General features: G+C 41.2%; 1 protein-coding gene across 5 annotated transcripts in view; it reads right to left on the minus strand.

The window, feature by feature from the left end:
* drp2 (dystrophin related protein 2) overlaps positions 1–24,073 on the minus strand; it is a 200,856-nt gene that overhangs the window by 149,745 nt on the left and 27,038 nt on the right. The window contains exon 1 of one of the 5 annotated variants that reach the window (XM_053878673.1): positions 14,435–14,583. The exons of the other annotated variants lie outside the window; for them this stretch is intronic. The gene's annotated coding sequence lies outside the window, so the exon portion shown is untranslated. Of the gene's footprint in view, positions 1–14,434; positions 14,584–24,073 lie in introns of those variants that run through there. 5 annotated transcript variants of the gene reach the window in all.

A 24,073-nucleotide genomic window follows, 5' to 3' on the forward strand; every position in this document is an offset into this window, starting at 1 on the left:
AATGCTCGAAATACACCAAAGTACAAGTCTGTGATAGCATATCTCAAATAAAAATGAAAAATTCCGAGGGAATTGATACCAAAAAAAGAGGGTGGATTTGGAGAAGGAAACAAATTCTACAAAGGAAGAAAATCTTCAGAGTTTGAGAACAACAGGTTGGCATTTGACTCTGCATTTGACTATCAGCCACAAAGAAGCCAATACTACAGGAAAAAGACGCCAGCTCAAAAACTGAAAAATGGCTGCCTGTCTTTGTCCCGTCCTGTGCTTTTCTTCCGCACAGTTAAACTTCAGAAGAGCCACTTGGCATTCAGTGAATGAATGAATTTGACAAACGAGAGCCGGATGCTTCAGCAGTTGTAAGCGTTTGTTTTTCTAGGCCATAACACAGTTATATTGATGTGGTCTTTAACTGTGTCTGGAAGGGAACCTAAAAATTTGAATAATAAAAACAATACAAATAAAATTAGTCATTTAATTCAGGACAACTTCCTCCATGTTGTATTGGTTAATATTCCAATGATCCAACTACTTCAGTCTGTGCTTGGCAGGCTTTCTGAATGTCATAATATAAAATACAGAATTGTATGTCTAATGTCTGATGAGATACATCAGACATTATGTTACGACAACGTCGCCACATTCCCGCAGAATCGTAGGATGGTAGAGGAAGGTCACGCCTTTCTCGCCTCTGATTGGCTAGAAGGACTCGCCTCCTCCCAACCACTCTCCAATTGAGTTATTATGATGATGAATGCACAGCAAGGCTTCCAACATTTGCCTCCGTTCAGCTTCTTACTTCAGCTGTTCAGCCTGCCACACCTGCATTATGTGTTGGAATATGTTCCATACTACAGCGCAGCAGTTTGTATCAGGTGCAAAGTTAAGTGTGAGATGAACTTTGAACAGGTCGATTTACAAGACACACCAGACAAATGTCATTTCATTTCATCAAAAAGCAGCTATTTCTTTTGATTTTTGCTTATGTATAAAAGAAACATCTGCTCCCATCATTTCTGCTACAGAAGCTCTGCTGCCCAGTGACTTTGTGATCAATTAAATGAGCAGGTATTGATCCGTTATCTAAATCTCTGCAATGAAAAAGAGTAATTGAATCTCTTGAAATGTCAGCGTGCTCTCTAACCCAGTCCTGTGATCTGTGTGTGCAGCGTCAGGAGCACAAAACGACTGCCTTTGATATCAGTCTGCTGCATCGATAATAATTATAATATACCACGTTAAAGTCGTGGGGAACCAGAGAGCTATGACTTGGATTTGCAGCCTGGAATGACTGAAGGACCACCAAGACCCATCAAGAGGATCTATCTGAGCAGGATTCACACAGCTAGCACAGCTAGCACAGCAACACAGCGTGAAAATCCCCACCATTGAGTGAAGCGTCTTCAGAGGAAAAGGCTTCTGTCGATACATTAAACACTGCATAGAGAATTTCTTCTGAGAGAAGCAAAACAGCATGAATCTTTGTTCCAAATTTAAACATGAATTGATGCACAAAATAGGGCTGAATTATAGAGTGCCTCAATAAAACTATCACATCATCGGTTCTTCGTATCAACTAGTGATTAAAGCAAATCTGTTTTTCCTGTTTTATCATAGCCAGTTTGAATATGTCTACTAAACTGTTTGATGTCCTGTCAATATACAGTATGTACACAACTACAATTGAATTCTGATTCTGCCAGTGCTGACGTAGTGACAGCTGTCTGAGAAACAAGGAATTTGTAAACTTCATTCATTCCATGTTCAACTGTTAATTGTCACTTAAGAATGTCGACACCAACTGGACCCACAACTGTCTGGGAAGACAAATCACCTTCTGCATGAAATAGAAAGACATCTCCATACTGTGTGGAATCCAAAGTACAACAAGAACAAAGTAGTAACCTGTAATATTTCTACACTGAAACTTGTTTACTATTGTTCCACATTTGTTCCTCGTGGGATTACATTTTTGTCTTATTGTTCTTAGTGAGGGCAGTTAATATATTTTTATTAATATGGTGTTTCAACTCAATGATCTGCTCAGCACAATTAATTTTCTTATTTTTGTACTGTAGGTTTATTCTCTCCTGGTACTATTGTTCCATATTTGTACTGCAAATACGTCTGAAGACAGAAGTGATGATGTCCAGGCATCATCATCATTGCTTTAGAGATGAGGAAGAGTACCAGCAGTGGATCAGATAAACACGTGTATGTTACGTCATGTAGCTCAGTATGACTCGAAGAGTGAATTTAATTCCATCCCAAAACTTAGAGTGACACTGAAGATTCTTCTCTTTATGCTACGCCTTTTGAAATCATGATATTAAAGGAAATAAACCATTCATTCAGTATCTTCCACTTAAGACCGATCTTTATCATCCAGGGCTCCTAGACAGACAATCAATCACACATTTATATGCGGCATCACAAGGAAAGAAAGCACAATTTCCCCCACAGAAAACAGGTTTCCTAAAAAACGAATGCTTCCAACACACACACATTGAAGCGCCCACTGACAGACCGGGTGATTGTGTGTCAAGTACGCCTGCCAAAAATCTATTATGTGGCCGGTCCCGGCTCCATTTGTGATCTCTTACACATGCAAAGAGGATCCAGCATTAGAGCCCGGCACCTGTCCTCTCATCAACACCCCACTTCATTTCTGCACACTCCTCTGTCCTGCTCCACTTTAGCTCTGCATTGATCAATTACCAGACAAGCTGTGAGGTCCTTTAAACCAAGGCAAACATCGCTGAGTGTGTGTGATGTTAAGTTGCTCATGGCCTGGTTAATTAAGGGTTGTGGACATTAAGCACGGGCAGGAGAATATGATAAGTGCATCAGTGGCTTTGCCTCTTTGCACAAAGGCAGGTTCATATTCCTTCCCATTTTTTGATGGCACGTTCACCTGTCCAGCCCTTCCTCTGGCTTCTGCCCTGCATTATATCATTGCTTCTCTCCTCAGTCACCTGCAACTTCCTTCCATTTCCACTCTTTATTTTCGGCTGCCCTCTCACCTTTGTCACATCCCGAACAATTCCTCATCACCGCCCAATCTCTCACCATCATCCGGCACTGTTTGTAAAAAGCCTGCTTCTAGCTATGTAGCTGAGCAGCCTGAGATAGCACTTTAAATCAGACCTATGTTTTAGCAGATTGTACCCAGAAACTTTTAACCAGATGGTGGTGGATAACGCCTGAAAGTCTCTGGAGCAATTAGCCACCTGTGTCGGCAATAGCCCAAGAGTACAGATATGTAAAGATTTAACTACCATGTTAAGTAAAAATATCAGGCAAAGAAAAACACAGACTTTGAAACAGAAGAACGGGAAATGATTGTTGATGTTTTTCATCTTTAACCCCAAATGAATAAGTTAAGATCATTTTAAGGAAATACAACTTGTAGACCATCACATCAGAATGTAACCTGGGATTGAGACCAACAACCTGTGATGTTGGTCACAGCCCAGATGAAGCGGTCCCAAAAAATACACTGGAGTGTGAGCACCGACCTGAGACAAACTCACTTGAAAATATCAACGGTTGGAAGTACTTTCTTCCCTCATATCAGGAAAAAAAAACAATTAGAAGACAACCCCGTCTCATGGTTGTATGCAGTATGACATCATGTCTCCCCACAAACCTCAGATGCTGAGCTGATATGGCTCCAAACTGCTTCTGACATTTGCAGTCCAAAACAAGCATGTCGACACTCAAACCCATTGGACAACCAGGTTTTCTTCCAAGATGTTTTTGACTCTAGTTCACCCGAAGAGCATCACTTCACTTAAAAAATGTCCCCGGAACGCATCCAAAAATAAATAAATAAATGACACATTTTCTCTGAAACAGCACTGAGTTTTTCACCTCCTGATACTGGTGAATTGAAGAGGTCATGTTACATTAGCGTGGCCACTATCCATGCCGCTAAACTCATCCATCGCCATCTTCGGACTCACATCAAGCACAAACACTTTTTGTTTGTTTTTTGTAATAAGAAGTAAGTAGCGTAGCACTACACAGTTGCTGTTTCGAAATACCTGCGGTGGTGTTGTTAGTGTATACATTTGTTGAAGGGTTAGCCCTGCATCTGGAAAAGGCTGTGGCAGTCCTCTGATGGTCCATAGTTTCTACAGAAGACAATTTATCACCATTGCTGCCTTAAATAGCATAGAGAACAATGCCGACACAATGTCTTCTGCCTGCTGCAACTATTATCCAGAGCACAATACCACTGGTTATTTCCTGTCTCTCCCCCTGCATCCGCCTCACCAGTTCCTTCTTAATCGAAGATCCCTCTGTCCATTTCACAGCTCCACACTCCTGCTCGACGCTCTCCCTTGGGCAGGACCTGCCCTTCTCGAGACCAACCTGACATTCAGATGTTATTCAGAGCCATTAGGCCAGTAAGGGCAGCGTTTAACATACATTTCACAGCCTCTGGCAGCTGTTCCTTTACGCTCTAAGCTGCTCCTTTTCTTCACCAAATTGAATGCAGCAGAGCGGATTTCCCGTTTGGGTTTCGGGGGAAGAGTTTTTGTTACAACATCTGACATATTAGCTGGCGCTGCAGGCCGACTTATTGACCCTGTGAGGAAGATTTTGAGTCTTAAGCAGGAACATGGTAGAAGGGCCAAGAAAATGTCATTTCAATCAGGAGGAGCCATTTTAGGCTGGATGAAACAGAGTAATCCGTGATGTCAGTGGGCAGAAAAAGACCACTGGCGGAAGCTTTTACGTGGGTTTGCTCGAAAGCCTGAGTTCAAACAGTTCCTGAAATGAGTCAACTGAATCATGAAACGGAATTTAAGCGTTCAAACATAATGAGTCATAGCTGGTTTTCTCGATAGAAACATTCCGAATACGTCCAATTTGACATTTGTATTAATGCCAAAACAAACATTGCTGGAATATAAACAAGCAAGCTGCTATGATCTGCCATATTTCATGATGATTTTCTTTTTCTTTTTTTTTTTTCAGTGAATTTATTCGGCTCATAAATGGTGACGAGCGCCAGTAGGAGAGTCACTCCAGGAAAGTGAAGTGAAATTAATGAGGTCACAAAAATATGATGACGGGATGACAATATATTGAAGTGAAAACTGCTATTATCTTGTACCGTGTTTAAACACCTCGGGGGATTGAGACTGCAGCAGGAGTTTAAAGGTGCACAGGAAAACAACACCAGGAGTTTATAGACAGCAACCAAAACCATATTGTAGATATGTATTGTTCATGGCAAGTCTCTTTCGCCTTTCTTTGTCTGACAATTAGCTTTGCTAAGACAAGAATGGATTTGAGTGCCTCTATTAAGACTGTCTCACAGAGACATCCCGGTAGATGAGGTAAAGTGCAGCCTAATGGTTGTGTTTATGCAGCCCTCCTGAAGCACAACTGTAAAACTGATCATTTTTCGGACAGTTTTATTTTGTGCAACTGAAATATGAATATATATATATATACAAGTGACATCCGACTTACAACCAGGATCGGTTCCGACCAAATGGTTGTAAGTCAGATTGGACGTAAGTCATTCAAAATAGCCGACGCGAGGGTTATAGGTACTACTGTAGTGGTAGATCGCTGTGTGAGAGTGAGATGCTGGGATACTGTGCTGCCGTAACTGTCATACGCAATGCTAGCTGGCAGTCATAATTGTTGTACGCGTTGCCGGGCTGATACGCGCTGTGATGCCAGATATTGAATAAAAAAGTACCTGCTGGCCGTGGTTGTAAATACGGGTGGACATAAGTCGAGCAGGTCGTATGACGGATGCTACTTGTATGTATGTATGTAAACTGACTGTATCTGCAGAATCACAAACAAAACTTCTGCTCATTTCACGATTTCAACTCCAGCAGACTCCATAAAACAACGTCCATCTGTATGATCCACTACATTTTTCGATCACTGACTAAACCCAGAAGGAACGTACTTGCGGATGAAATAAACATAAATCAATCAAAAAGGAATCTACTCTCAATATCAATGTGGTGAAGGGACTGTTAACGTTGCTTTTGAAAAGTCATTGCAGAGGCCTTTTTTTTCATGAAAAGCAATTTTCAGTTAATTTAGAGCAAAGCGTCGACAGCACATTGATTTATTGTGACCATGAAACTCTCCTCAAACTCCTTATTTACTCTTCAGATTTTGGCATCTCAGGAAAATTAAAGTTTTGGATCAGCTTAACCTGTGGCCAGAATGAATGAACAATATTCATCAGAAATGAGGGACCGACCAACAAAACAAATGTTTCGCGGCGATCAGTGAACTTGTGTGTTTAGGACCGTAACTGGGGACTAAAACCAATCGGGATTGAGGGGATGCTGGCAGCTTTATTAAATACCCGGCATTTATTTCAGAGCAGTTTCAGGGTCCGAACGTTTACGGAGAGCGAGAACAAATTGGTTCTCAAGCTCTTCAGCGAAGACTGTGACACCGCTCCTTCTAATTAAACCTCTGCGTTGTATTTAAAAGCACAATATGTAATTACAACATACAGTTCCATTTAAAAACACTTTCGATTTGTACTATCCTCCTACGTGCCTCATTTTAATTATATTCTGCATCTCACCCAGTCCTGACAGATATGAAGAGTTGCTATGGTGATGACAACAGTGGTGCATGCCTCAAAGTCCGTCAAGGGTGAGGTCTGCACAGCCTGCATGGATAATGACACGCTCTACTATTGCATCATGCTGAGGGAGTTTGTCTAATGGAGTGTTTATGAGCATAGGAACATTTCAATGATTCACAAAGACTGTTAGTTTGAATTTTTCTTTTCTCCCCTCAAGACAGCATTTGGTTTTAAGTAACTCCAAAATATCAACTGTCATAGTACCATGGCACAACAGAAAAATGAACAAAAAACTACCAGCAGAGCAGTTAGTGCTACTATTCATTGTTTTCCCATCATTCCCCAAGTCAAGATTGTTTACACAGATCTCATGGTACATTATACCCATTATGATGGGTACAAAGCATGGGTGCTGCAATTATTTATTCAGGTCTTGATACACAAAAGTCAACGTTTTATTTCCCAAAAAAATCTTTTGACAACTCAATAGTTGTAGATCCAAAATGTACTGAAAGTTGACTAGTTTTTCTCTCTGTACTATAGAATTTTTAAATGAGTTTAACCACTTCGCATCACGGAATATCCATATCCCAAAGGAAAAAAGTAATAATAGATACATACAGTGACTACGGCTACAAACGAGAGCAGCCCAACTAAGACAATAGCTCGCTATTACTCGCGAGCTAATAGCTTAAGCCACCCAGTCCGATTGTGTCATGTTCTCAGGGTTCACATGCAGTGAAGAGAAAGTCAAACTATGAGTAAGTTCACCACTGCGACAAGGGGTGGCACCTTGAGCTCCTCAGTCTTTCCGCTTCCTATGACCATAGAGGGAGAGCAATCGAAGGTGACAGGTAGTGAGGAGCCGTTTCAGCTCAGTACACAGCGATTGCGCTGGCTCATTATCTAGTTTATCTTCCGAGGTCCAGAATCAGCGTGTCAGAGCGACGGTTCAACACCATAATGGAGTTGTCATCATCATTGACAAGCTTCCTTCGCCAGATTTTTGGATGAAACTCGAAAGTTTCTGAATAATTTTTTTTTTGTTTGTTTTCATTGCATCACAAGAATAATAGATGAGGAATATCATATCATATCTTAGCAACCATGCTAACGGTTGCTAACATGGCGATAATGCAATCACGGTAAAAACATCTGCAGATCAGCAAGAGTGAGAACACATCTGTCATAAACATGGTCTTCGTCTCGCACCATTTCACATAAGTGGTTGCCACCGCAAGTCAGCCTCCTCCACCTTTACACATCTCGAACATCCTCCCCAGACACGTGTCCTTTTCATGTCCTCCTTTATCACACACATGAATCTATTACTTCCTTCTCCAACAATCCAACATGTTGCCTTTCTGTCCTCTCCAGTCTGCCAGCCCTAACTGAAGCGCCACGCTCTTCAGCATGAGGTTCAACTCTTCCAACTTCTTGTGTTTGTGTCACAGCTGTCTCTAAACTACACAACGTGGCAGGTCTCCCTACTGTCTTATAAAGCTTCTCTTTCACTCTAGCTGCAACTCTTCTGAAGACAGTCTTTTTAGGAGTCCACGTGGGAGGACAAGTAGGTGGACGAGTGAGTTAAAAAGTTCCACAATATAAATCTTAGACCATATCTTCCCAGACAGGAGTTAAATGAATTCACTCTCTCGCTGAAGAAAAACTGCTACTATGTCTTTTATTTGTCATTGAAAGGTGAGCCGACTGGCAACCGTCAGTCCTGCCGAACAGCAAACATGCATAAGCTTTATAAATAAGGTTGCAATTTAACGCACGTCTCTCTCTTCCAAGGGAAAAAGCTCCAGACAGCTCCACAAAACACATCAAATGTGATGACAAATAGTTTAATTTGTACTCCAGATCAAAGGATAATGAGAGGTGTCTGGCGGTAACTACAAAGTAATAATCACTATGATGAGCAGAACCCATGTCAAGTCAGGTCAGGTTGTACCAGAAAGATTAAATACTGCATCACTAATGTTTTATTTTGTACTATATTCTGTGCTGAGTTTAACAGAACATCACCTGCATCTTCCAGAAATTGATCAGATTCAGCCTTTGAAGTGTTCAGCTCATGTGAAAGCTATGGCATACACAAGTCCTCTCTTTAGCACAAAAGAGGTGATTATTTTTATCTACCACCCGTCCGGAACTCAAACCGCCACGACTCCGCCACAGCTGCCTTCTTCACAGCTGTCTCAATATTGTCTGGCTGGGGATTAGAAAACAGACCAGTGAAAATCAATGACAATGTGATGGCTGCTGTCACAGTCAATACACTGCCAGTTGGAAAGAAGAATGGACTTCATTCTTGGTCTTCAATACCGATCAATTACTCTAAACCACTCAGAGCTCAAAGCCAACAGGACACCTCACACATATCATTTGTCCCTCTCGTCTCCTCAACCCTGTAGTGAGTCGTCCTTATCTTGCAGGAAAACAACGCTTCACATTTGATTCAGGGAGACTCACCAGTTATGCCTGCACTCCTCGCTTTTCTTTGTAGATCAATGCATCCAGCCAATAGCGTTGTGCAGAGGTCACAGGCATAAATGGTCGGTATGCAGTTCAGAATTTCCAGGCCATTATGGAGCAGTGATGCGCCTCCACGTGACTGCGTCGTGAGCAGAGATGGCAGCATAAAGCACCACTTTAAAATCTAAATATACTCTAAATATATCAATCCTGGTCTCATCGAGTTAGAGCGACAGAACCGGAAATCTCAGCAGAACATCCACAACAGTGAACAGTGACACAACTGAATTTTAAAGTGGACTGCGGTGAGCAGTTGTACACTGTGCAGCCAACCATGCTGCTGCTAACACCTTTTTTTCATTCTGGAAAGACTTCATGTTCTTGTTTCCGCCACCGCAACATCCACTGTTCTCTTCTCTTATTTAACAAAGGATCCTTTTTACTTTGACTTTCCCAAACGGCTTAGGAAAAGTGTGACTGTTTAAGTGATTCCAACTACCGTATTTTCCGGACTACAGAGCGCACCGGAATATTAGCCGCACCCACCAAATCTAAGAAGGAAAATGGATTTTGTTCATACATAAGCCGCACCGCTCTATAAGCCGCGGATGCACCGTTGCTGTCTGCGCCACAGAAAATGCATGAGGATCACTTCTGGCGATCCTCTAGTACTAGTTTTGAAAACGGGGTCCAGTGTCGAGACTGACTCATGAAACAATCTTGCCAATGTTCTGAACTCCAGTCATGAACTCCTCACATCTTATTTACATTTAAAGTGTTCAGAAAGCGCTGTTTTCACCCTCCAGTAGATCGTCTCTGTCAGCAGAGCTGCGGACACGCGGGCGAAAACAGCGCAATTTGAGCGCTTTAAAGGTAAATAAAACGCCCGTGATGTCATCGGTTTGATGTGACGAAGCTCAATATTTTTGCCAGCAAAGAGCATGCTCATTAGACTGTAAAAACTCGGGATGCTCCGAGAGACAGGGAGAGCACTCAACTGAAGCAGCGCGGTGTCTTCAACCTCCTGAAAGTTCTCACTCTGGACGGTTGCAAAAGTTTCAGATTCACCGCGAACGCTGCATCTGACACACACAAGACTGCAGCGGATTCGGTCCCGGTTGATTCCGTCTTAAAACGACACCTGAGAAAGGCTGCTCATCTGGCGCGGTGAAATTAATGATTATTTCTCGGGCAATATGCTTCGCGTTCTGAACGTCACGCTCAGACCGACGAGTGTCGCGAGTGACCGCTGGTTCCTGCAGTTTCACTTTCATGAGCACCAGAAAACTCTCTGTGCTCCGTCAAGTGCTGGTGTTTTAAATATCGTATTGAATTCGTGGCGTTGACGCCCTTTAACGTGCATGTGCTGCAGGATGCAAACTTGACATTCATCAGAACGGCTGCTGTCACATGTGATCGGATTTTGTGACCAGCAATGACAGGCAGTGGTCGGCATTCACAGATCACAACGAGTTCAGCCTTTCATAATCGGTGGCCGATTGATTGGAATATCCCTGTAAAAATCAATATATTAGCCGCATCGTTTTATAAGCCGCAGGGTTCAGACCGCGAGAAAAAAGTAGCGGCTTATAGTCCGGAAATTACGGTAATGGAAATCGACCTAAGTAGCCATCGCTTGGACAGAAGACCACCGTGGCTCTTGGCGACAGCTGTCTGGGAGGTATAAATATGTGTTCATAGGGAAACAAGACCAGGAAATGAAGAGGAGGGAAGTATAAGAAATAAAATTAGCCGATTGTGCTCTGCTGCACGCTCTTCACCTCAACAGACGATTCAGTTTTGACTCTTAATCACGAGAGGTATTGTGCATACATCCCCGTCTCTGCTTAGCAACTAGCAACTGTGTAAGAGACACTACATTCAGTGCATATGAATCATTTACAATTACAGACAGATAATGGAAGGAGAACACAAGATGTGAATGCATTCATCAGTCAGAACTTGTCAATGAGAAGTTTTAATTGCATGCTCCTTGTTGCAAACTTATATTGAGATTGTATTTGGTACGGTGGAACGCAGCATCTGGAGAGGAGGCAGATTGCTGTGTAAAGTTTTACTGGCATTGTTTTCATTGGCTACAGACCAGATATTAGTTTACCTAACTATTTCGGTTTACAGTTCTCAAGGTGAACGTTGAGATGAAACGAGCAACAACATGATAATACTTCTCTGGTTTGAGTTATTTTTTTGTCATGGCCATTAAATATAATTTATCTTCAGCACTGAATGTCGCTACGAAACTCAAGCATCTGCTGCGTGCAGTCAGTAGCGTTAAAACTCAGCAGTTAATGACACTCAGCAATGAAAGCAAGAAGCGACGTCCCAGCGGAAGCCCGTGCCAACCCCAGTAACAATGTAAACTTAGTCAAAGAGGCTTCCTTCCAGGCACAATGCCTCATCAGCCTGGGCATCGCTCCAATCACCTCTCACTCACAGACGGCGGTCCGGTCCCCCTCTGGTCCAGCTATTCTCTGACATTACATGGCTTTAAACCTCACAGACAGTCACCAATTACAACATGCAGCCATCATCCAAAGGCCAAGGGTGCTGAAATTGTCACAAAATAAACACATGACCTTCTTGGTTACGCAAATGTTAGCAGCTCATCATTTTTGGTGAGAAGACGTTTAAAAATTGGGACTGAGAGGAGGTCAACATGTGAAGTGTGATTTCATTTTAGCGCTGGGAAACAAATGTGTGAAGAAAGAAGCCAAGCGTTACCGTGCTAAAAGGTCAATGGCAGGGGGACAGAGAGCATCTGGTGATGAAGGACAGCGCTTGTTCAATGGTTTAACCTTCGACGAACAATGCGTTGTCCAGAGTCAGTTATTTGTTGAAAGTTTGCTTCCTTTTTAAAGGTATCCACAAAACAAAGTGTTAAGGGCTATGTGTGACTTAGAATTGGGACACCGCTTAAATGCAGATACATCCTCAGACTGGGGGGGCAGCGTTACACAAAAGCAGTAACGACTATGTCAATTCTGAAGAAGAAGAAAGATCGGCTTATAAAAAAAACAGCAACATTAAATATCCATTTATATATCCATTAATAAAGAAAAGACTTTGTTGTACATAATGTTTGGATGTTTGGATGCCATTTTCTATTGGCTGAAAATACGTAAAAGCATTCTGTGAATTTCCTGATCTCAAAGTAGGTGCCGGCTATTCTCAAAATTAAGGAAGATACTTTCTTAAACAGCCCTTCACCCTCGGTCTTGGTCTCTCTATGGCAGAGGTGGGCAATTACATTTCTGAAAGGGCGACATTATAAACTGTAACTGTTGTGAGGGTCCATCATCAAAAGAAAAACACTGATGACTATAAAACATAATGGAAAAATATCTAAAATACATCCCTAGGTAACAAGGGCAAAATGAGCCAAAGAAGGTTAAATGTAGAAGTGTAAATATGCCAATAAAACTATTGAAATATTTAATTTCTTATATATGCACTTAATTTGAATAAAAATCAGCATAACTATGGACAAGATGTTCAAGATAAAAAGGCAATTTATTTCAAAATATATTTTCAATATTACTAAAATTTATTTTGAGGAACAAGAAAAACACAGAAATGGCCAATGAAAATAAGAAACAAGAAGATGCTATATTTCCTGAAGTGATGGTGGTGAGCAAAAAGAAGAATCAGGCTGCTTATGCCCCCTGAGCCGCACTTTGCCCAGGTCTGCTTTATGGTCTAGTGTCTGCCTCTACACAGGTCACGACTACAACACTCGCCGAAACTAGCAGGAAAAATGCTTCCTCCTTAAACAACACAAAGTTTTGGAAAATGATGGTCAACCATGACAATAGATCAGGAAACAGCCTTGATTTAAGGATAAACATAATAGGATTGTGTAAGCTTCATTCCAGCAGATAAAAAGTAGATCAACGGATAAGATGTGTTCACTCAAGAGACTTTAAATGGTCCTTGTGTAGAATTGAGAACAAATGTAATTACCATGCCGCACTGTAATATTATTGTCCCGCAAACTTCGTTAACGTGAGGCCTGAGGTGACTGTAATGAGAAAGTTCCGCTCCCACACGATGCAAAGCAAACACGGTAAAGTCAAATTCAGACAAATTGGATTAGGATTGTGTGCAGAAGTGTGGGACTGTATGTGGCTCAGTGGGTCAAACGCTGTCCTTAGAAGCCAGAGCCACTGAGTAATGGTGTGATGTCAGGTCTAATTAGTCCTCTGGCCTACGGCTTGTTACTCACAGGCCACTGGGAGAAAACAAATGCGCAGCCTACAGGAACTCAGATCAGCATCATCGTCTGGCCTGCATCCTCACGTGGATTGTGACAAGACTTTGATAAGGGCATTATCTCATCCTCCTCCAGTTGCTTCATCAGTCAAACCGCAACCTTCTCATCGTCGAACTGACACGACAAATTCAAGCTCTCATTAAAATGTGTTTTATTTTTAAAATTCCACCGTAGGGATGCCTTTCACCGTGACACAGCATACATGACTTGGTTAAAGGCCAAAACCAAACTACTGTCTGATCACGAACTTGTTCTGCAAAAGTTCCCTTCTGTTACAAACTAAATTATTGTTATGATTTTATTATATGATTTTGTTATATCATCACGCATCTTCCTGCAGAGCCGCTTCGCTGCTGTAAATGTTGCAGTTTGACTAGTACACAACCAGCTGACAGGATGACTGTCAAAGATAACTCCTTACACTTTGTTTTAAGTCACAATGTTGTTAAAACAGACGCCACTTTTTAGGTAAATGAAAATAATACGAAGAAAAGTTCAGGATGATGCAAACTTACTGCATGCTCGATAAATAATCTTAACATTTTTCAAGTCAATCTCAATCATCGGCCGTCACCCTTTTTCCTTGATAAAACTAGTGGAAAGTGGCTAAAACTGGCTACTAGGATGCACCGCTTCTTCCTGGCCACCAGTGGTGCATTCTGTTGTTGCAGAAGTGAACTATCATAGAAGGTCGGAAACTATATTGAGTACTATTATTCATCCATCCTTCCTCATCCGCTCATCCGTTACAGGTCACGTGGGCAGCATGAGCGAAACCGCATTTATTAAGTAAAACGTAGCAACACAACACAAACACCAGGGGAATATGTTGAAAAAAGAAGGGACATGAATACGGAACTAATTTTCAAAGGCAGAAAGCATGAATACACTGCTGAATATGCACAGTCACACCAGCAAGCACATCTTACACACAACAAAGAGCCTGGAGCAGCAGAAGGTTCAGGCTCAGGTCACATTTAAGAGCAATAAAAACAATGCTAATATTCAAACTAAGCCTCTGCATTAACTTGCAAAATGTGTTTAGAACAGTCAAATATATAATGAAGCATTGCACCTACATTTTAAGGTCCTCATTACGGAACACTTCCACAGAGGCTGGTGAGCAGGAAGGCGTCTCTGTAATGTCAGGTTAAGTTCCCCACCTCAGTGACTATGTTGACAAACAAACAGGACCAAAGTGGAGTCCCTCTTCTCTTCCTTCTCAACTCCCTCAGGTCACCCACACACCTGAAACCAGCCTGAAACATTAGCTTTTAGCTTTAGCCTCAAAGACGAAAGGTGCATTCAGGAAGCCCCGTTATTTGCAATTTTGAATAATAATCAGATCAAATTAACATCAAATCGATTTTTAAAACAGAAAATGCGCTCAAGCGATACTGTATAATATGTCATGTCTTTTGTTTTATTTTAGCGTTTACTGAAAATTAAATTTAAAAGATACTTTTATGCACCAGAAACTCGATTCTAGATCCAATGCATGACAACTTTGTGACCAATACAACTCAGTGTTCAGACTTTACCATTCAAAATGTGGAGGTCTTGAATGTCCATTAAAGTGGACGCCTTCAAAAACTGAAAATTTGATGTTGATAGATAGACACATAGATGACTAGATAGAACAGGCTTTGTAGATGGCAACTATAAAATGTGCTCTCCCATACAATCATGGCATCTTCATTTATTGTGTTCATGCAGTTACATACAAAAGAGGAGGCAGTTTTTTTTGTTGTTGTTGCTCCTTTGTTGCTTTATCACGTAGTAAATATTTAGATACATGAATCTTATAGCTTGAATCATAGGTCATGGCCAAGGGCGAGAGACACATCAATCCATTTTCCCGCCTAAAGAACTGTTGACATTCTCCCTTGTAACCACCTCAATTACAATTCTGGGAGATATTTTAAAAAGGTCATATGGGAGCTGTGACTGTGGACCAACAGCATGTCCTCGGGCTTTCCTGGGGTCTCCACTGAGTCAGCAAGACTGAAACGGCATGGGAGGAGAGGAGCCCTGAGGGCATGAGAACCACCACATCCACATTCTTCCACAGAGGAAATATAATGATCGAGGTCAGTATTTGAAGCGGAAATATATATATTATTATACATTATTATCGATTCCACTTTATACTGTTTTTGTCATATTTTTAGTTCCATCTTTTTTACAGCTAATTTCGAGGTCATTTCTGAGCAAGTTAATGTTCGTAACACGCAAAGGGCAGCAGAAATGTTGAATTGAAAAATAATAATTACAGTTTAATACAGTATTTTATTTATGCACACCTGCTTGGATAATGTCTGCCCATGCAGACAGACCACCACACAATTTGCTAGTTTTGCCAATATAAGCGCAGCGAGTACATACAAATTCTACGGACCTATGATCAGTGCAGCTTGCATTGTTGTGAATTCAAGAGAAATTTCTCAGATATTGAAGTGAAAAAATATATATATACATTACATATTTTACTTTAATTTTATTCATTATTGTGCAATATATCAAAGCACTTTCCTAGTTGGTGGGATCCTGACTGACATTGGCAATAAAGCTGACTCTGATTCACCTTCGACAGCTCAGAGGACTTCTCACTTCTCACTTATGATGCAGTGATCTGAAAAGTGTCACCGAGAAAGAAAACACTCAGCAGGAGACACCTCACCACCAGATGCCCCACAGAGCATGCTGTGAGCCCTCTGTGTCCTGGATCATCTCATCCATCTGACGGACCAGTCCTGTGGGACCTCAAGGTCCAAAGTGACAAGCAGGTGCTGACTGATCAACCGAATCACAATCCTGAGGAATACACAGCAGAGGACGCCAGACGAATACTGAGACCGAAAAACCTACAGCTCTACTGGATACAAAACAGATTTGCAGACCTAAAATGTGTATCATTATGAGACAAAAAAAAAGACAATTTCTGTGTGTGTATGTACGTCCTTGAATAGCTATACTTGTGGGGACCAATTCTCCGAAACACACCTGTAGGGGCCTTTGGCTAGTTGTGGGGACCCTTCGCCAGACCCATGAGGTTAAGAGTCAATTTGAGGATTAAAACTTCAATATAGCTGGGTCATTACAATTTAAAAATGGTTTATGTTTGGTTTAGGTCCTGGTTAAGTTTCGCCATTTGTTTTGGATGGTTAGGTTTAGTGTAAGAGGCTGAGGAAAGTAACAGCTGTGTGCTGCTCATTCATTCCATAGGCGTGACCTCGCCTGTCCTATACTTGGAAAGGGACACAATCTAATGCCATTTTATAAGTGGTGAGATCATCATCAATCAGGGGTCTTCATGAAGTCCAACACAACGGTGAAATAGACTTTTCAAAGTGATGAGCTACAGAAATAAACTAATATTGGAGGCTGCTTCATGACAGCAAACCCAAAACTGCTGTCACTCATGTTGCTGTAAATAAAGCATGCTTCAATGTGCTGCTGTCACCGTCTGCGGCTCGGATGTCTGTCTTCCGTCAGGCCATGCTAAGACAGCATTTCAATGAAAGTTGTCATGCTGAGGTCCAGATGCTGTGTTTTGTACTTGTTCGGAAGGCTAGAGAGTTCTCTTCATGCGGATGGGTTAATAGATGAGAGATGTATGTCCTTATATCATAAGGATAGGTTCTTTGGAACTGAATTTGAAGGTGTAATATGTAAAATGAATACAGCAACTATGACCTTTAATCCAGAATACTGCTCCACTTTGGCGTCCTGAACCACAGAATCACAGATCTGTACCAGTCCACGTGTTCATGGGTGGCAAACCTTTCGTTGTAAACCTCCAACCTTTAACTTCTAATGTACCGCAGCTAGCTGTGTGGCGACTGTAAGCCAAGTGCCGCGCATCCGACTTGCTAATGTGCCAGCTCGCTCCTCATTAAAAAGCTCTGATACGGAGTCTTTCCTCCCTGTCAGGGTCGGAGCTGTTGAATAAACATCACTCTTTCTGAGAGTGGGATGTATTGTTTAGCTTTGACAACCATGCCAATATTTACATCTTAAATAATTTATCAGATCTTCCCCCGAGAGCGGATTCTCAACAGTTGCGGTGGCTTGAATTGCTTTTGCTGAAATGTGTATCCCATTTCTCCGAGCGATGGAGCTTGAAGGAATGCTCGGGTGATTTCTGGAACGGCTTCGATCGGGGCAGATAGGATTTCTGTCCCCTGCTATGATGATGTCTGACCATCCACAGGTTCAGTCAATCATCTATTTGCCCCCTTTTAACTATAAAGAAATGACAGCAACATTTTCAAAACTCTGTATCCAATGGTTTCCAACAAATCGTCTTTTATCTTACATGGACTGAGGTCAGCGTTTCCATGATTCAAGTATTAATAGCTATAATATGATTGTACTTTATTGATTCCCTCTCAGGAGAAAATGCCTTGAAGGAAAATAAAGAACGATAGGCATCTCAGTGATCACATGCATCATGACCCACTGCTTCCTTACATTAAAAATCAGTAGGTAAACTGTAAGCAGCCATGTGATGAAGCTAGCAAGAGACAGCAAGTTTCAGTGACAGAATGAGATGCTGGTGAAAGACAATAGTCAATTCAGTGACTCACTACTGCCACCACACCATGGCTCATGTATTAAAACTGAGAGTCTCACTGCGCTCATGGCCCAAAGGTGTAAAACAAAAAAAACTTTCACCGGCCCTCAAGGAGGCCCAACCATGGGCCCCGTCCCTATGGTTAAAAATCACTGCTTCAAGGGACAGGTGATAATAATTCAGGATCCCATTGACGTCAGACATCTTCTTAAGTTTAAACAATTGTAAATAACCTGAATAACACTGCTTGAGCTGTTGCATCTCGTGACAATTCACACATCATTTCCCAGCAGTTTCGTGCATGTGGATCAGCATCTGCATTTTTGTTTCAGCATGAGATTAATTTTAATCTTAAACTTTTTGAGCAGGCGACTTGATGGTAGTCTGATGTCCCAGTTCAAATCAACAAAAGTTGAGTTTTCTGCTTGAAAAGCTGACATATTAAAATGAGGGAGTGGGCGTGCCTGGCTTGCAGGGAGAATGATGGTCAGATTGCAGCCTGAGGCTTCAATAAAGAATCTAGCATACGTATCCACACCACAGCCCGAACAGGACACACAGTCCCTAATGCACGGCCTCATCTTCAGGGAGCCTTATTCCAGCATTGTCACGCTGTATTTTATACCCCATTTCCTTCCGCTTGCTTCTCCCTTACTCGCTCGGCTACAGATGATGCACACTTGGGCACAAACTACCCAGCACTCCATAAAAGATGAAAAAATGATTATAGCCTGTTTCTGTGATTTTCCTCTGAGGACCATATTAAAGTGAGAGAAACAAGACTTGGCAAATCTCTGGTGTTTTCAGTTGAAAGACTACAGGGGTGCAGACTGGCTGCCTGAGTACCAGAGAAGGGTTTGAAGTGAAAGTTTCATCTTTGGAAGGCGTGCAGAGTGCAGAGCAGATGCTCGCGTTCATGTCGCTGACACCTTTAAGTGACAGACATCTCAACGGTTCATTCCTCATGTTTATTGCTCATTAACTAATTTGCATGGAGAGAGTGATCTGAGAACAAACTGTCCTTTGAAGTTCTCGCTTCTTTAAATTCAATTCGCTCGGCAGTAAAGCCATCCGAACGAGACCACAACAAACTTTGAAGAGTTCAGCTGGTTGCTCAGTTCCCGAGAGGATTTACACAGGATTCCTCCCACTAGACATTACAAGGTCATTACAAGTGCTTTCTTAGACAGAAACTTGGCTTGCATCAGCTCCAAGTTGTGATCGGATCCTCTGAAATACAGACGCGTCTGGGACTAGCTGAGCTTTAACACTTCAAATCGACTTTAGATGTCTCAGTGGACTCACTACGCAACACTGTCACAATGGGAGCACATGCCGTGAGTGCCGGAGCTGAATTAAAAAAATGTCCATTGTTTCTCATTCTGACACATGACTTGTCCCAGCTCCCCAGGTTAACAGGTAAAACATGGCAGATACCACTCATCAGCAAAGCTTTCTCACTCTTTTCCATCTTAAATAGAATTTTAAAATTCACTTATTCAGTAAGTGGAGTAGATTAAAAGAGCAGAGAGGGAAGGCACCAGAGATGGTCACAAAAAGCCAGAGCACCTGAGTGAGACCTGCTTAAGCAAAGGAAAACGAAGGTCTGACACAACCTTTTTTAAAAGTACTGCAGGGGAGTCAGAAGAAACAAATCAGCTGATCAGCGAACACATCCAAATTAGCTTCCCGCCAGATTCAGAAGTAAGTCAGACAGAAGAAACCATCATGGGTTTGGCGGAGGACTCTGAAATGAAGGACGACTAGTCACAGACTACCTTGACAGTTATTTGTCACTTACTAGTCAGCACACAAAGTGTATACAGAAATTGTAAATACAATATAAGTAAATACAAATTAAAAGACTTTTAAAAAATGTTGAAAAGACTTGTTTAGTGATAAATGCTGTTGTGAAATTTAAAATATTGAAATTTAAATTTCTTAAAAGGCATGTGTCCTTTGATGTGTCCTATCCTATTACCTAACTCTCATCTTATTTTCTGAGATATATACTTATATATATCATTTTTGGGGGTTTTTGGTGTTCATATTTGGACAAAAAATCTCAATGTGAGGTAAGTAATTTCTGTAGAAATGAAATGATAAATCCAAAATGAACCATTGAGACGTTGTTTGACTGGTCTTGAGATTAAAAGTCATCCCACTCTTCTGGTGGGATTTCATGCAAACAAGTGATGCTTCATAATAGCTGCCAAATCATGTTCAGAAAGAAAGTTTTATGTTGTATATTTCATGTTTGTCAAATATGATTTGCCTTTTCAAGATTATTCCTCTTTTTCACAATGTCATAAATCACGTTTGCAGCATTAAAAGCAGTGCTGTGAAAGAGTTAACAAAATCACAATAGAGCAAGGTTTAGAATCTAGAAGTTGGTGGACAGTGATCATCAACCCTCACAACACACAGTTGGGAGTTCATGTTGAAAAGTGGCAACAAAAGTCTTTTTTCATCAAGTCTGTGTCTGGAATCAGTTTCATCTCAAGGATTGTAGAAAATGAGGATGTGAGCCCAGCCAATCAGAACAGAGCTTAAACTGCTGAACTAGGAAGAAGGGATGAGCGTGAAAGTCCGCACTTGACCATGCACTGGAAATTACAGGTATTTTCTTTGATAATTTGCCCGTGTAACTGTTATTAGGGGGAAATGATCGACTGAGAAATTGTTCAGTCACATGCATTAAAATGATTAAAAAAAAACCAATGATACAGAAACCACACAAGGTTATGAAAATGAAAAACAATCCATGAAGAATGCTATATATTCACTGTAGCAATAATAGGGTTGGTTGCGTGTATGCACAGCAAAACCACAAATACATGCAAAAATAATTGACAACTTCCTAAAATGGTGGGCGGCTTGTCTGTCATTTCCAGACAACAGTGTGAAGATGCAGTTTTCATAACTCTACACAGCAAAATAAGTCTTCTCAGTAAGCTTCATCACTGACATGTTTTCGCATCTGAAGCACTGAGATCTATTAACACACGCATATTGAAAGTACACAATTCAACTAGTGCAGTTTCTCATCACTACCCTAGTTAGGATACTCATCACTACCATACTTAGTATTTATGGAAACAATAAATTGTTTTTCACTCAGAATGTCCATGTATATTTTGAGGAGATGCAGTATGTTCCATCAGTGGAAGTGGCTCCTCTTGTAAGGCCCTTAAAATAGTAATTCCTCGCTGTGATTTAGACGAAGTGAGCGCTACGGAGGCACAGTAAATAAAGTAAAGAACGCGAGAAGTCATGACTTAAACAGCACGTACAGCCGAGAATTATGAATTCAGGTCCCTGAGATTGTATTATATCCTGATGACAAACAGAGAAGCACATTTACGATACAGCAAAGAATCAACATATGAGTGGAAAACATGGGAGCAGTTCTGCATTCATTCCTTTTAAATTTTAAATTGGCAACGCTTTTAAATATTCAATCAAAAAGAGGAATTCTGAAGAAGAAAAGAGGTGGAAGGCCACTGTACAGGCATAATAACATGATTACAATTCACTTGATGAAATGAATATTTAGCAGAGTTTTTATGAGAGTTTTTCAAGAGCAACAAATGTGTGTTACCAAGAACTTGAATGCTGATTTTCTCCTCACATGATCTGCCAGATCTGATCTAATGAATTTCACACATAAAACAGTGGACAAAATACAGGTAAAAAAAAAAAGAAGTTATAATTTAGAATTGAAATATTGACTGAGGGCCACACAAACACATGTACAAGGCGACTGTGGCCCCGAGGTGTCGAGGAGTTATGGTGCACAGTGATTAAAAATGAATTTCAAGAGACTTATATTGGCAAGAGTCGAAGTTGCCTTGTAAAAATGTATTTTCTATCACAGAACAATTCAAATTTATGACACAACACACATTTGTTTTGGCCTCTTCAGTCTTCTATTTAACCATCACAGTGACATGAAAAGAGAAGACCAGCTTTGTATGTGCAGGGAACACATCAACCTCCCTGGAACTTATTGTGACGCCTGGTTCCTTAAGTGATACGAGTGAGTCGACAGTCAGTCCTTCAGCACCACGAAGCCACAAACACAATGACTCCTCACTCTGTTGCAGATTTTTCCCGGCACTGGATTCTGCAGCCTGAAGGTATTTTATTTATAAGCTGGGGCTGCTTGTGCTAATCTGTCCAGAAGATTTTGTATGGCGCACACGATTGGCTGATGGATGAGACAATCACAGGCTTCTATGTGAGCATTCAGCATTCTGCCACGTCCAGTTCACGTCCACGTGTGGTCCCTGTCGATAGTCTAGCTCTGCAGTGCTGTGTTTTTGTGCGTGTTGGGCAAAAATTTGAGTCTGAAGCGCATGAGTTCATGGGAAACATTCCACGCCTTCTATAATGGCTCTGTAGGGCCATTATCGTTCGACATTTATTCTGCCAATATATTCCAGTATCCCTTAAAAACATGTTTGATAGCAGGTGAACTTGCTCACACTACACACACAGTTGCAAAGAAGAAGGAAACACTGCAGCTGATGCTGAATTTTTCAGAAGGTTTGAGGATTAAACGGTAAAATGGAACAACATCAAAAATTTATCAACATTTCTTTAAAGTTTCACTGAAATGTTCTTTTCGTTTTTGTCTGTTTTTTTTTTTTGTAACACAAATGATCACATGACCTCTTGGTATTAAATTTTCTCCTTTGTAGTTGCCTCCCTTCCACAATGGAACAAAGTTGCGACCGGCTGCATCGCTGCATTTAAACAAGTCAAGCTGTAAATACGGAGCTTGATGTCGTAACTACTTTACGCAAGGACTCATGAGGAGGACATAAACGATATAGAGAGATTCTTGACGCTGATCGACTGTCGGAAAAAAAGTGGAAAAATGACATGATACATGCCGCTGTAGACAATGCTGCAGTGACAGTCACAACAACCAGATGATGATGCCCAGCGACCATTATTGTTGCTTGAGAGATGAGTAAGAGTCTCCAGTGTATCAGATAAACATTGATAAAAGGAATATAACTCACTGCAGCCGCCGCCTGGTGACGTCCTGATATGCAAATAAAAAGAAATGGCACTGGTATGACGTGCAGAGAAATAACTGAAATATACCAGATAGTTTTTCATACCAGAGCATCATGGGAATGCTGGACTTTACTCGCTCCGTCTTCCACCAAGATCCATAAACAAAATGGTTAAATAAATAATGATTTAATCCGCTATGTGAGACAATCTAAGATGGTTTCCGTTCCATCTTGAACTTTGATCAAGTTTCGCATCAGAGCATCGTTTCATAATCTCTTCATCATTATATATTTAAATATATTTGTATCAAAGGCGTCATATCTCGTCGACTCTTTTGAAAATATTAATTCCAGAGCAATTTCTGAGCTGAACAAATTGGTTGCACAACATACATGCTCTCCTGAAATAACCCTGAGACACAGGCGGGAAGAAATCACACGGTAAAAACTTCAAGTTGCTGAGTGTTTGTGCGCGTCACTCAGCTGTTTCACCAGCGTTATTTAACCACGGCGCTGTCACCGGAGGCCGCCTCACTTTGAGGGTTAGCGACGCTGCTAAATGTCTGTAATTAAAGTTTGGTTTTAAAAGAAAACAAGAGCGTGCGACGCCGAGCTGTGGCTACAAGCATTTAGCCGATTTTATGGATTCACATCAAAGCTTTTACGGTTGTTTGCCGGTGACTTGATGCTCTGATAACATCAGCAATTTACTAGTTCATGACTAAAGGGTGGGAACAGGACTTTTATTGCAGAGATTACAGCTGACCTTCACATGGAGAGTGTCAACGTTATTATTTCCAAGTCCTGCATTATACCGTCCTCCGTTTTTCTATCATGTGAGCAGAATATAAAAATAGTGCCACGCATGGTGGCGTACTTCAGCAGGGCCGTTTTTGTGCCAGCTCCTCACTCTGCAAGATAAAATTGTTGTCCTACATGTGGTCTTTTGGAAGTCTTCCCATTAAATTCTTATTCCTCAGTAGGCTGGCAGAACACTGTGAAATTGTTTCACCAATGAGCTCTGAAATCATAGAATGTTCTTTAACTTTTTATCCAAGATGGTTTTTTTTTTCTTTCCAAAACAAAAACAAATGAAGTATTGCAATTGAGTAATT

The sequence above is a fragment of the Synchiropus splendidus genome, chromosome 11 (genome assembly GCF_027744825.2).
Source record: "Synchiropus splendidus isolate RoL2022-P1 chromosome 11, RoL_Sspl_1.0, whole genome shotgun sequence".
Classification (NCBI taxonomy): domain Eukaryota; kingdom Metazoa; phylum Chordata; class Actinopteri; order Syngnathiformes; family Callionymidae; genus Synchiropus; species Synchiropus splendidus.